Below are 15170 nucleotides of genomic sequence, written 5' to 3'. Positions count from 1 at the left end.
GACAAATTTATTACACCTTTTGATGGAAAGAACTACAGCACTGATTCAGTATTGGGAGATAATAGAATATATGTCCTCAGTCTTCTCTCCTACCTGAAATGGAGATATGAGGTATGGAGATATGAGGTCTGGAGAAGGGAAAGCCATCCTGATGTCAGATGGTTAAAAGTTGTCCATAACAGTAATATCAGAATTAAGAATCTAGCTGTGCAGCAGCAAGGGTTACATAGCAAATTCTATGGTAATCTTAATAGCTATCCTAGGATTAGGATGACTTTGTTGTTTCCACTCTATCTAGCCTGTATTAATTTCTATTTTTACTCAAGCTTGGTCTTCTGGCCTTCTTGGCAATCATGTTGGCTACGTAATAATTTTCTGTCTTATTCTATTTCTGCCAAAGTTGTCTGGAGTTGATGTGAATTTTTTGTGGATGCCCTATCAGGTATTTCTGAACAAGGGAAATGAAGATTCTAAACTGACAGACCTACATTTTAAGATTAGATATTTGAAATGATGTTGGCAATGCTTTCCATGAGTGAATACATGTCCATTACTTGGAAAGGCAAGATACGATGTTTTCAATTATTGTTTTAATCTAATTTTTAAGCAGTTTGAAAAATATAATAACAGCAAAAATAAATAAATAAACTCAGTGAAGCACCTTGGATAGTCTTGCATGTTGTAGTTTTTCAACAATTCTTCAAAAATTTGGCAGCAGCCAACATATAAAATTGCTTATCCCTTTCAAGTCAGATAAAGGATCTAGGGTCAGAAAACTTGACTGGGACACTATTATGCCATATTTAGATGAAATATCTGGACAATTTGATACTCACTCAATAATTCTGTTTTTCTTTTTATATATATATATTGATGCATAGAAGCTTACTCCTTGGAAGAAAAGTTATGAGCAACCTAGATAGCATAATCAAAAGCAGAGACATTGCTTTGCCAACAAAGGTCCATCTAGTCAAGGCTATGGTTTTTCCAGTGGTCATGTATGGATGTGAGAGTTGGACTGTGAAGAAAGCTGAGTGCTGAAGAATTGATGCTTTTGAACTGTGGTGTTGGAGAAGACTCTTGAGAGTCCCTTGGACTGCAAGGCGATCTAGCCAGTCCATTCTGGAGGAGATCAGCCCTGGGATTTCTTTGGAAGGAATGATGCTGAAGCTGAAACTCCAGTACTTTGGCCACCTCATGCAAAGAGTTGACTCATTGGAAAAGACTCTGATGCTGGGAGGGATTAGGGGCAGGAGAAGAAGGGGATGATAGAGGCTGAGATGGCTGGATGGCATCACTGACTCGATGGATGTGAGTCTGAGTGAACTCCAGTAGTTGGTTTTGGACAGGGAGGCCTGGCGTGCTGTGATTCATGGGGTCGCAAAGAGTCGGACATGACTGAGCGACTGAACTGAACTGAGCTGATAGTTGATTTACGATGTTGTGTTAGTTCCAGGTACAGCAAAGGATTCAGTTATATAAATTTCCTTTCAGATTGTTTTCCATTATAGGTTATTACAAAAGATTGAATATAGTTTGCTGTGCTATACAGTAACTCCTTGTTTCTTATCTATTTTATGTAGAGTAGTTTTTATCTGTTAATCCCATACTCTCAATTTATCCCTCCCCTCCCCTCAGTTTCCCCTTTGGTAATGATGAGTTTGTTTTCTGTGTCTGTGAGTCTGCTTCTGTTTTGTGTATTAATTCATTTGCATTCTTTTTTAGATTCCACATATAAGAAATATCATATAATATTTGTCTTTCTCTGTCCAACTCACCTCACTAAGTAAGATATTCTCTGGGTTCATTCATGCTACTGCAAATGGCAACATTTCATTTTTTTTTTATGGCTGAGTGATATTCCATTGTGTATGTATATATATGCATCTTCTTCAGCCAGTTGTCTGTTGATGGACACTTTTGTTGTTTTTATGTTTTGGCTATTGTAAATAGGGCTACTGTGAATATTTGAGTCCATGTGTCTTTTTGAATTAGTGATTTTGTCTTTTCATATATATACCAAGGATTGGGATTGCTGGATCATATGAAAGATCTATATTTCATTTTCTAAATAACTTTTATACTGTTTTTCATAGTGATTCCACCAATCTGCCTTCCCAATAACAGTGTAGGAGTGTTTCCTTTTCTCCACATCTTTTCCAGTATTTATTGTTTGTAAACTTTCTGATAATAGCTATTCTAAGTGTGAGATGATACCTCATTATGGTTTCTATTTGCATTTCTCTAATAATTAGTGAATTATTTACTAATTAGTAATTAGGGAATAATTAGAGTCCCTTGGACTGCAAGGAGATCCAAGCAGTCCATCTGTGGGAGAGGGAGAGGGAGGGATGATTTGGGAGAATGACATTGAAACATGTATAATATCATGTAAGAAATGAATCACCTGTCTAGGTTTGATGCAGGATACAGGATGCTTGGGGCTGATGCTTTGGGATGACCCAGAGAGATGGTATGGGGAGGGAGGTGGGAGGGGGGTTCAGGATTGGGAACTCATGTACACTCATGGCAGATTCATGCTGATGTATGGCAAAATCAATACAGTATTGTAAAGTAAAATTAAAAAGAAAAAAATAAAGGGAATCAGTCCTGGGTGTTCATTGGAAGGAATGATGTTGAAGCTGAAGCTCCAATATTTTGGCCACCTGATGTGAAGAGCTGACTCTTTTGAAAAGACCCTTATGCTGGGAAAGATTGAGGGTGGGAGGAGAAGGGGACGACAGAGGATGAGATGGTTGGATGGCATCACTGACTCAATGGACATGAGTTTGGGTGGACTCCGGGAGTTGGTGATGGACAGGGAGGCCTGATGTGCTGCAGTTCATAAGGTCACAAAGAGTCTGACACGACTGAGTGACTGAACTGAACTAAATAATTATTGATATGGAGCATTTTTTTCATGTGCTTGTTGACCATCTGTCTTTTTTGGAGAAGTATCTCTTTACGTCTTATGCCTATTATTTTGATTGCATTGTTTATTTTTTGATGTTGAGTTATATTAGTTAGCTGTTTATATATTTTGGAAATTAAGCCTTTGTTGGTCCTTTGGTTGGTTGATTTAGTCACTGAGTCACGCCTGACTCTTGCGGATCCCTTGGACTGTAGCCTGCCAGGCTCCTCTGTCCATGGGATTCCTCAGGCAAGAATACTGAAGTGGGTTGCCATTTCCTCCTCCAGGGGATCTTCCTAACCCAGGAATTGAACCCAGGTTTCTTGCATGGGAGGCAGTTTCTTTACCAACTGAGCTATGAGGGAAGCCCTTGTTTGCAAATATTTTCTCCCATTCCATAGGTTATCTTTTCATTTTGATTATGGTTTTCTTTCTTGTGCAGAAAACTTTAAGTTTGACTAGGTCCCCTTTTAAAAAATTATATTTTTATTATTTTACCTTTGGAACTTGATCTAAGAAAATATTGCTAGGATTTATGTCCAACAATGTTTTATTTGTGTCTTCTTCTAGGAGTTTTATGGTGTCATGTCTTACATTTAGGTCTTTAAACCACCCTTAGTTTATTTTTGAGTATGGAAGAAAGAAATGTTCTAATTCCATTGGTTTATACTTAGATGCCCAGCTTTCTCAATACTACTTGTCAAAGATACTTTTATCCATTGTATATATGTACCTCCTTTGTCTTAGATTAACTGACCATAGGTGCATGAATAATTGTTGTTTTAAAAATATTTTATATTTCAATATTCTCTATCCCTCTTACTCATTTTTCTAAATGTTCATTGTGTTTTAGAAATTACTTAATTTCATAATATTTTTCAGCTTTATTAAATGAATCATCACTTATAGAAAACCTAATAGTGTGATAATGTGACCCTTTAGAGTTTAAAACTTTTAATTACCTAATGTCATGTTAGTCATAATGCTTTTTTATTTAGTGTAAATAAATAAATTCTGGGTATTGATTTCACAAAGAGGTCAGAAAAAAAGTTTTACAAAAATAAAGCTAGCAAAAGGAAAAAACAATCTCATTGATAATATGACCCAGAATCAAGGAAATTTCTGATTATGTATAGCATTTTGAAATAATATATATATAATAAAACACATAAATGAAAATACAATATTGGATTGTGACCATGAATATACTTTGAATTGCCAAGAAAGGTCCATCTAGTCAAGGCTACGGGTTTTCCAGTAGTCATGTATGCATGTGAAATTTGGACTATAAAGAAAGACGAGTGAAGAAGAATTGATGCTTTTGAACTGTGGTGTTGGAAAACACTCTTGAGAGTCCCTTGACCAGCAAGGCGATCCCACCAGTCCACGCTAAAGGAGATCAGTTCTGGGTGTTCATTGGAAGGACTAATGTTGAAGCTCCAATCTTTGGCCACCTGATGCAAAGAACTGACTCTTTTGAAAAGATCCTGATGCTGGGAAAGATTGAGGGCAGGTGGAGAAGGGACGACAGAGGATGAGATGGTTGGATGGCATCACTGACTCAATGGACATGAGTTTGGGTGGACTCCAGGAGTTGGTGATAGACAGGGAGGCCTGGCGTGCTGCAGTTCATGAGGTCACAAAGAGTCGGACATGACTGAGCAACTGAACTGAACTGAATACTTTGAATATAAAAACACAATTAAGTTAAAAAAAAAACTTTTCTTTGCTGTATTAAATAAAGATATTTACAATTATCTGGTCTAACTTTCAGAGACTGAGGATTAGAGAGAGGGAGAAATTTGTAGAACATCAAGCTAAGACACTAGATCCAGAGGGCTTATCCTGCCAAGAGTGCTTGTTTTCTAACATCCCCACTTCATGTGTTTGGAAACTTCACCAAGGACCTCATCACCATTTGACCTTGTTACGATGGGAGTGGAAAATGCCTTTGTCCAACTGCCAGCATTCAACTGTGTGTGTGTGTGTGAGAGAGAGAGAGAGAGAAAGAGAGAGAGAGAGTCATTCAGCAGTGTCTGACTCTTTGCAATGCCATGGACTGTTGTCCACCAGGGTCCTCTGTCCATGGAATTTTCCAAGCAAGCATACTGAAGTGGGTTGCTATTCCTTTCTCTGGGGATCTTCCCAGCCCAGGGATTGAACCCAGTTCTCCCACATTGCAGTCTTTACCATCTCAGCATTACAGGTAAAAAGGTGCTTTGAAAATTTTGCAAGATCCCATTGTAAAGATGTGTATTTCCTTGTACATTTGTGATTAGACTATAGATAAAGTCATATTTCTATATGTAATAAGGTATAGAGTATGTCTAAATGTAGTAAGAAAGTCTAAAAGAGTTATTCATTGATGAACAGTATTTTGGAAAAACTTATTCTGTACATCAATCATTATGAATCTTTGGGCTACAAAACTTTTTTGAAGACTTTTTAGTATATCTATATCTAGATACCACATGTTTCTCTCTTAAATGGAAAATTTAATGATCCAGTTTTTAAAAGTTGCTATTAACTTCTTTAAAAGCACAGAAATTTAAAATAGACACTGATTATTAAATGTAAATTTTAAACAAATTTTGCATTCAATTAATTTTGAAAAGAACTAATATTTTAGTATAATTTAAAATAGTCAAAGTTTTTATTTATAAACTATATTTCAAAAGTTTTCTATCTGATATAACCACTATAATGTATCATGTTGAATCATTTGGTCATGCTAGCTTTGAGACACATGGTTTTCAAGTCAGTTGGGTTATTTTCAAAACAGCATGAAAGAAGAATTTTCGCTTTAATCCAAGTTCTTTGTTTCACATAATGTCAATGTATAAATGACAGTTCTAGCAAAGATTTTGCCAAATACACTATGATAATCAATGAAAAAAGGAAAATAATAAAATTATTTTATTTTTTGTTTTGAAGTCACCCCACCTAAGGAAGGATTTTGAAGCCATACTGTCTGAACATTTTTAAATGTAGGTTTATCCTGTAGGTTTATACAGATTTGTTTATATGTTCTTCTACTACTACAAATGAAAGAGAAATGACATTTATTTCTGTAGTTCTTGATGATCTTCCAGGTACGTATAGAATGCATCCTGTTCTTCAACATATTATAAAACTATTTCTTTATAATGATGCAGTTAAATGTATACATTTGTTCCTTCTACTGAAAATGTCTTTCGTTACTTAATATCATTAGTTTCACATTTCACTGGAGAGGAAAACATAAATAGCCCTACTATACAGAGTTTGGCCCATGAAATGTTTACTAACAAGCATTGCCATGTCAAATATAAGTGGATTGGCTTTAGAAGATTAGTCAAACTGCTTTACTATTTACCTGTGAAAATTGAGGTCTAGGATTTACAAAACTAAATGAATTCCCTTACAAAGTATTTCTCCAAGTTGCTAAGTCATAAATAAATAGACTTTTTTTCAGAAACAAAAGAACATTTTCTTGACTTGTAGAATATATTTTCTGAACTTCTAACATCATTTTCTTAAGATGCATGTCTTTAGATAACAATAGACCTATAATAGTAATTTTCAATAATCTTGCTATGCTTTATCTTTGGATCTGGAAGTGTTTTACTATTTTATTCTATTCTTAATACTGCTGTAAAAAATGAGAGGAGGATATGATTATTGTTCTCTTATAATAACTAGAGAAATGTTTTATATAACTAGAGAAATTTTAATCAGGTTTTCAGATGTTTACTAAGGTTTTTAGTTATTTTTAACATGATTTTTAGAAAGGGATATCAACTAAAGTAAGAATAAGCTAGTATCTCAATAGCCATAGATAACTTAGATAAGCAGATCTTCCACAGGAGAAGCACATACAAATGATAATATTCTTCATATATTGTTCATCATACTTTATAGATAAAACTCAAACCTCTTATGCATCCTAGTAGATCACAATAAACTGTGGAAAATTCTCAAAGAGATGGGAATAACAGACTACCTGACCTGCCTTTTGAGAAACCTATATGCAGGACATGGAACAACACACGTGTTCCAAATAGGAAAAGGAGTATGTCATGGCTGTATATTGTCACCCTGCTTATTTAACTTATATGCAGAGTACATCATGAGAAACACTGGGCTGGAAGAAGCACAACCTGGAATCAAGATTACTGGGAGAAATATCAATAACTTCAGATATGCTGATGACACCACTCTTATGGGAGAAAGTGAAGAGGAACTAAAAACCCTCTTGATGAAAGTGAAAGAGGAGAGTGAAAAAGTTGGCTTAAAACTCAACATTCAGAAAATAAAGGTCATGGCATCTGGTCCCATCACTTCATGGGAAATAGATGGGGAAACAGTGGAAACAGTGTCAGACTTTATATTTTGGGGCTCCAAAATAACTGCAGATGGGGATTGCAGCTATGAAATATAAAGACGCTTACTCCTTGGAAGGAAAGTTATGACCAATCCAGATAGCATATTAAAAAGCAGAGACATTACTTTGCCAGCAAAGGTCCACCTAGTTAAGGCTATGGTTTTTCCAGTGATCATGTATGGATGTGAGAGTTGGACTGTGAAGAAAGCTGAACATTGAAGAATTGATGCTTTTGAACTGCGGTGTTGGAGAAGACTCTTGAGAGTCCCTTGGACTGCAGGAGATCCAACCAGTCCATCCTAAAGGAGATCAGTCCTGGGTGTTCATTGGAAGGAATGATGCTAAAGCTGAAACTCCAGTACTCTGGCCACCTCATGCTAAGAGTTGACTCATTGGAAAAGACTCTGCTGCTGGGAGGGTTTGAGGGAAAGAGGAGAAGGGGACAACAGAGAATGAGACGGCTGGGTGGCATCACTGACTCGATGCACATGAATTTGAGTGAACTCTGGGAGTTGGTGATGGACAGTGCGGCCTGGTGTGGTGTGATTCATGGGATCACAAAGACTCGGACACGACTGAGTGACTGAACTGAACTGAGCTGAACTGAAGGTAACAATACTCTCAAAATTATTAGTCCCAGTTCTCTTGGCATATAAACAATTACTTTACAGATATGATTAACTTATTGACATCTAGAAAAATTTATCTTTACTAGTTGTGCTTGAAAATTATGATTTGGACAATTTTGTATGTGATAATATCATACTATAACAGGGATATAAAGCAAGGCTATAAAAACCAACTTTTTGAAGCATATTTAATAAATTCTGCCTTCCAGTAAAGCTTTACCAAGTCGTGTATCTGAAATGGACCTTTTGTGGTCATCTCATCAGATAGCTATCTCTTATAAAAAACAAACATGAATTTCTTATTCTTGAATATCTCCAGAAAATTAGAATCATATTGTATTCTAAATAAATGGATACAGATTTCTGAAGAATCTTGTTTTTAATCACAGTACATAAAGGAAGTACTTATTATTGATATTTTTAGTCATAAGTTAGACTTCACATCAATTGTTTGCTAATAAATCAAGCAATCTTAATATTTTTTGTTATCACAATTCAAGGAGAAGCCTGAAGACTCACCCTCTAAGAAAAGCATGTAAGTAATTTGCAGTCATAGCGTGACTAGTTTTCCTTTGGGCAATGCAATGCTCAGCTGAATGCTGAAGACATTAGACTGTCATGGGAAAAAGATGGGATAGGGAAAGTATAGTTAAAAGCCAGAGTTAGTTTTATAAAGTTCAATGATTTTAATTTTCTCAAAAATAAGAATGTGGCTTGCTGTCATAAACAGTAAGTAACATGACTGGAGGACATCTTGCTCTTCTAAAATGGCATCAGTGAGAAATCAACTTTATAATACGAAGATAACACTACAAATAATACATCTGGCCTTCTACCAGTAGTTCAAAGTCCACTGATTTTGCATGAACAATCACAAGCAATTGTTCTGTATTCTCATACTTTGTAACATAACATCACACAGATATGAACTTTTAATGTAATTGAGATAACTTGCAGAGCAGACTTATATATATTTAAATTCTTCCCCAAACAATTGCTTTTCTTTTGGGAAAAATAGAAAACAAAAACAGTTGCAATGCACATTCACTATTGTTGCAAAATCATTCCCATCTTGGCAATTACCAAGTTATCTCATATTCTGAAACATCAGTACAACATTGCAGGAGACAATAGCTCCACTGCTTTCTAGCTGTTTGAACTGGAATAACTGAACGAAGTGATTTAACCAACTTTGTTTCTTCAGTTGTTATATGAGGATAATATTGGCATGCTTTGGTGGAACTTGGGTGAAGACTGAGAAGAATTTGGTATAGTGCTACCAGGGAAATAATGAAAAAATAATTAGTGGCTATTATCGTAAGTGTTTCTTTTATTTGAATTTATGTAGAAAAACATGCATATATTACATTAAGTCAAACTATTTTAAACTTTTTAAATATCCCCTTTTTGTTTGTTTCCTCCTAGCCATTCTTCTGCCTTATTTCCCCAGTAGCATTTAGAGATAAGAAATATTCACTCTGTGCTCTTCTTTGAGTAATAACTCTGCAGAGATTTATATTATATACAAACATATATACATCACTTTTTCAGTTGTACAAAAATAGGATTTTGTTATTTATGTTTTGCTACTCTCTTTCCACTGAAAAATAACTTTTAGGCATTTCTCTAGGTCATCTGAAATAGGTCTTATACCTTATTTTAACAACTTCATAATATTCTCATGAATGAACATAATTAAGCCTGTAATTCACTGAAAGGTGACATTCACTGTTTCTTAATTTTTTTTACCCTTGTAAAAATTCTATATTAAAATATTTAAATTTTAATAATTTGTACTTTTATTTATATGAATTGAAAAATCAGGTTTGAAGTTTCTGTGTTGAAATGCATCTGGTTATTTAGTTTTCATTGATGTTCTCAGGTTAAGAACTAGACTAGGATGTAAGATGCACAGGAGTGTCATTGCTATTTGACAATATATTGTGTGCATACAGGAGAGTGTCTGGAATATTCTGTAACTGTTTAGCATTGCATCATAAATGCTTAGAAGTATGCTTACAATTTATTATGTTTACTACATATTTCTTCAATGAACTAAAGTGATGTGATATTTCATACTTTTGCAACCACTACACTAGTATCCATTTTGCTTTATCCCTCCAACTAGTAGATTTTATAACTCTTTTGTAAAATAAAAAATATACATATAAAACTGAAATGAATAAAAGCTACCCTGTTGTATTTATTTTGCATGCTAAGTATATTAGCATTTTTCCATTTTCTTTGTAACTGGATTGATATTCTATGAATTATCTATTATTTTATTTATATATTCCTCAGTTTGGAAGACTCAGTATAATTGTGACTTCCCTGGTGGCTCAGATGGTAAAGCGTCCGCCTACAATGCGGGAGACCCACGTTTGATCCTTGGGTTGGGAAGATCCTCTGGGGAAGGAAATGGCAATCCACTCCAGTAATCTTGCCTGGAAAATCCCATGGACAGAGAAGTGTGGTAGGCTGCAGTTCAAGGGGTAGCAAAGAGTCAGACACGACTGAGTGACTTCACTTTCACTTTCAGTATAATTGTAGAAATAGTTCTTGATCTTTCAAATGCTTTATTAGTATGCTTTAGGCTTATCATTGCTTATGATATCTTTTGCAAAATAAACCTTTTGTTATTTTTAATTTTTATTGTTTTTGTATATTTGTATGAATTAACTTAAGCCACAAAAATATTATAATAAATGTGTACTTATCCTTTGTTACATGCCATTTAAATTATTCACTTTGGAGATTTAACTCTAGCTTCAGATAGAAACACGACGTTCTTACTAGATTAAACTAAAACATTTCAATTGTTTTTTTGTTTTTTTTTTTTTACTGAATTATATTTCTTTAGCCAGGAGCTTCTGTGTTGTTGTCTCTGTTGTTCAGTTGCTGTTTCCTGTCTGATTCTTTGTGACTCTCTAAACTGCAGCATGGCAGGCTTCCCTAACTTTCATTATCTCCTGGAGTTTGCTCAAACTCATGTCCATTGAGTTAGTGATGCCATCAAACCATCTCAACCTCTGTCCTCCCCATCCTATAATGCCTTCAGTCTTCCTTAGCATCAGGGTCTCTTCCAGTGAGTCAGCTCTTTGCTTCAAGTGGTCAAACTATTAGAGCTTCAGCATCAGTCCTTCCAATAAACATTCAGGGTTGATTTCTTTTAGGATTGACTGGTTTGATCTCATGGCTTTTCAAGGTACCCTCAAGAATTTTCTCCAGCACCACATTGTTCAGTTCAGTTCAGTCACTCAGTCATGTTTGACTCCCTGAGACCCCATAGACTGCAGCACACCAGGCTTCCCTGTCCATCACCAACTCCTGAACTGCTCTAACTCGTGTCCATCAAGTTGGTAAGGTCATTCAGCCATCTCATCCTCTTTCATCCCCTTCTCCTCCTACCTCCAGTCTTTCCTAACATCAGGGTCTTTTTCAATGAGTCAGTTCTTTGCATCAAGTGGCCAAAATATTGGCGTTTCAGCTACAGCATCAGTCCTTCCAATTAATATTCAGGACTGGTTTCCTTTAGGATTGACTGGTTGGATCTCCTTGCGGTCCAAGGGAATCTTAAGAGTCTTCTCCAATACCACAGTTCAAAAGCGTCAATTCTTTGATGGTCAGCTTTCTCTATAGTCCAAATCTCTCATCCATACATGACAACTGGAAAAAACATAGCTTTGAATAGATGGATGATTATCAGTAAAGTAATGTCTTTGCTTTTTAATATGCTGTCTAGGTTGATCATAGCTTTTCTTCCAAGGAGCAAATATCTTTTAATTTTATGGCTGCACTCACCATCTGCAGTGATTTTGGAGCCCCTCAAAATAAAGGCTGTCACTGTTTCCATTGTTTCCCCATCTATTTACCATGAAGTGATGGAGCCAGATGCCATGATCTTAGTTTTCTGAATGTTGAGTTTTAAGCCAACTTTTCACTCTCCTCTTTCACTTTCATCAAGAGGCTCTTTAGTTCCTTTTCACTTTCTGTCATAAGGGTGGTATCATCTACATATCTAAGGTTATTGGTATTTCTCCCAGCAATCTTGATTCCAACACCACATAAGAAGGCATCAATTCTTTGGCACTCAGCCTTCTTTATGGTCCAAATCTCACATGTACATGACTACTGAAAAAACCATGGCTTTGACTATCTAGACTTTTGTTGGTAAAGTGACGTCTATGCTTTTTAATATGCTGTCTTGGTTTGTCCTAGCTTTTCTTTCAAGAAGCGAGTGTCTTTTAAATTCATGGCTGCAGTCACCATTCACAGTGATTTGGGAACCCAAGAAAATAAAATCTGTCCGTTTCCACTGGTGCCTCAGACAGTAATGAATTTGCCTGCAGTGTGCAAGACCTGTGTTCGATCCTTGGGTCAGGAAAATCCCCTAGAGAAGGGAATGCCAATCCACTCCAGTACTCTTGCCTGGAGAATTCCATAAACAGAGGAGCCTAGTGGGCTATAGTAGTCCATGGGGTCATAAAGAGTCGAAAATAATTAAGTAACGCTATTTGCTATGAAGTGACGGGACCAAATATCATGATCTTAGCTTTTTGAGTGCTGAGTTTTAAGCCAGCCTTTTCACTCCCCTTTTTTGTTGTAATCAACAGATTCTTTAGTTCCTCTTCACTTTCTGCTATTACAGTGGTATCATCTGCATCTCTGAGGTTGTTGATATCTCTCCTGGCAAATTTGATTCCAGCTTGTGCTTCAATAACCCTGGCATTTTGCATGATGTACTCAGCATATAAGTTAAATAAGCAGGGTGGCAATATACAGCCTTGAAGTACTCCTTTCCCAATTTTGAATCAGTGCATTGTTCCTTGTAGGATTCTAACTCTTCCCACTTGATCTGTACACAGGTTTCTCAGGAGGCAGGTCAGGTGGTCTGGTATTCTCATCTCTTTAAGAATTTTCCAGTTTGTTGTGATCCACAGTGAAAGGTTTTAGCATAGTCAATGTATCAAAAGTAGGTGTTTTTCTGGAATCCCCTTGCTTTTCCTATGACCCAGCAGATGTAGGCAATTTGATGTCTTGTTCATCTGCCTTTTCTAAATCCACCTTGTACATCTGGAAGTTCTCACGTAATGTTGAAGCCTAACTTGAAGGATTTTTAGGCTTACCTTGCTAGTGTGTGAAATGAGTGCAATTGTGCAGTAATTTGAACATTCTTTGGCATTTTCCTTCTTTGAGATTGGACAAAAACTGACCATATCCAGTCATGTGGCCACTACTGAATTTTCCAAATTTGCTAGAATGTTGAATGCAGCACTTAAAAAGCATCATCTTTTAGGATTTGAAATAGCCAGTTGGAATTCTATCATCTCCACTAGTTTTGTTGATAGTAATGTTTCCTAAGGCCCACTTGACTTCACTGTCCAGGGTGTCTGGCTCTGGGTGAGTGACCACACCATCGCGGTTATCCCAGTCATTAAGACCTTTTTCTATCTAGTCCTTCTATATATTCTTGCTATGTCTTCTTAATCTCTTCTGCTTTTATTAGGTCCTCGCCATTTCTGTCCTTTATTGTGCCCAATTTGTGTTAAATGTTCCCTTGATATTCCCAGTTTTCTTCAAGAGATCTCTAGTCTTTCCCATTCTATTATTTTCCTCTATTAATTTGCATTGTTCACTTAAGAAGTCTTTCTTATCTCTCCTGGTTTATACAATTTAACCAGTCATTTTAATATGAGTTATCAACACAATTGAATCTTAATATGTCTCTATTTTGTTCTTAAGATTAAATGATTTAAATTAAATGATTTATTTTCTTCATGTCTTTGTTTTTAATTTTATGGAGTCTTCTTATGCAAATAGCAATTGCAAGCTTCATCTCATCAATGAAAAATCTAGTTTAAAAGATTGTGTATTAAGTTGTATACATTCAGTGAAGTTAATTTATACTTATGTGATATGATTAAATAGAATAAATACAAATTGGAGAAACATTTATTTGATAAATTATTTATAATTTGTTTCTAGATTTGTTTTTATAGCGTGAATAGTATTTGAATAATGAATAATGAATTTAAGCTATCCTACAGCAAGTTAATTTCAAATATAAATTTTTTAAACAGTTTATAGAACTAAAATATATACAAATGTAAATATACTAGCACATGTGTGCATACATATATGTAGGTGTATATATGTATATATACACATTCAGTTTTGATGATACCTAGTAATAGTGATAATAAAGAATTTGAATTAAGAGAATCATTAGCCCATTTTTTCAAATAGCCTCTTGCCATTCATTTTATTTGTGTTTGTTTCAGGGGTTATATGTTGACTCCTTTAAATTTTTTCTCTGTTTTTGCATTCCTTTAAATACTGTCAGCTAAAATTGCATATAAAAAGAAATAACTGATTTCATGAGAAATGAAAATAAATAGCCAAATTAATACTTTAAACACTGAACAGTATCATTATTTAATAGAATACATAGATGTTACTGTGATCATAAGCCTAGGTACTTTTATGTACCTAATCCTCCCCCATAAAATTTCTAGTTACTTCTGAGATTTCTAAGAATTGTTTTAGTCATTTTTCATTTCATATATGTTTTTTGAAAGTAAGCACTGTGATAATGTTTAGAAATATGAATGTGAGTGTCGCTCAGTCGTGTCTGACTGTATAGTCCCTGGAATACTCCAGGCCAGAATACTGTAGTGGATTGCCATGCCCTCTGCCAGGGGATCTTCCCAAGCCAGGAATCAAACCCAGGTCTCCCACATTGCAGGCAGATTCTTTACCAGCTCAGCCATGTAGTGTGACCCAAATAGAAATAACCAAGAAGCATAATATCTAGCATAAATCTGGGCAGACATTGAAAAATATGTTTTATAATATTAAAAAAGTGATGAAGGAAGAAATAGGATTACAGCATCAGACTATTTAAAATAGAGACCATATTTAGTGTGGAACGTAAGCAGGAAATACCCAGCAGAAAAGTGAGAGAAAAAGATGTAGGCGTTGATCGTGCTTCCCCTTCTATCTTTCAAGAGGAAACAGCAAAAACCAGTAATAAAGATAAAAATATCAAATAAACTGAAACAATAATATGGTGGTAGTAGTTTAGTTGCTCAGTTGTGTCTGACAGTTTGCGACCCATGGACTGTAGCCTGCTAGGCTCCTCTGTCCATGGAGTTCTCCAGGAAGAACACTGGAGTGGGCTGTCATTTCCTTCTCTGAAGCAATAATATAAATGTAAGCATAAATGTAGGATAAATATAAGTATAAATAAAGAACAAGTATAAATGAA

The sequence above is a fragment of the Ovis canadensis genome, chromosome 1 (genome assembly GCF_042477335.2).
Source record: "Ovis canadensis isolate MfBH-ARS-UI-01 breed Bighorn chromosome 1, ARS-UI_OviCan_v2, whole genome shotgun sequence".
Classification (NCBI taxonomy): domain Eukaryota; kingdom Metazoa; phylum Chordata; class Mammalia; order Artiodactyla; family Bovidae; genus Ovis; species Ovis canadensis.
The sequence above is the reverse complement of the archived record's forward strand: the minus strand, read 5'-3'. Positions refer to the sequence as shown.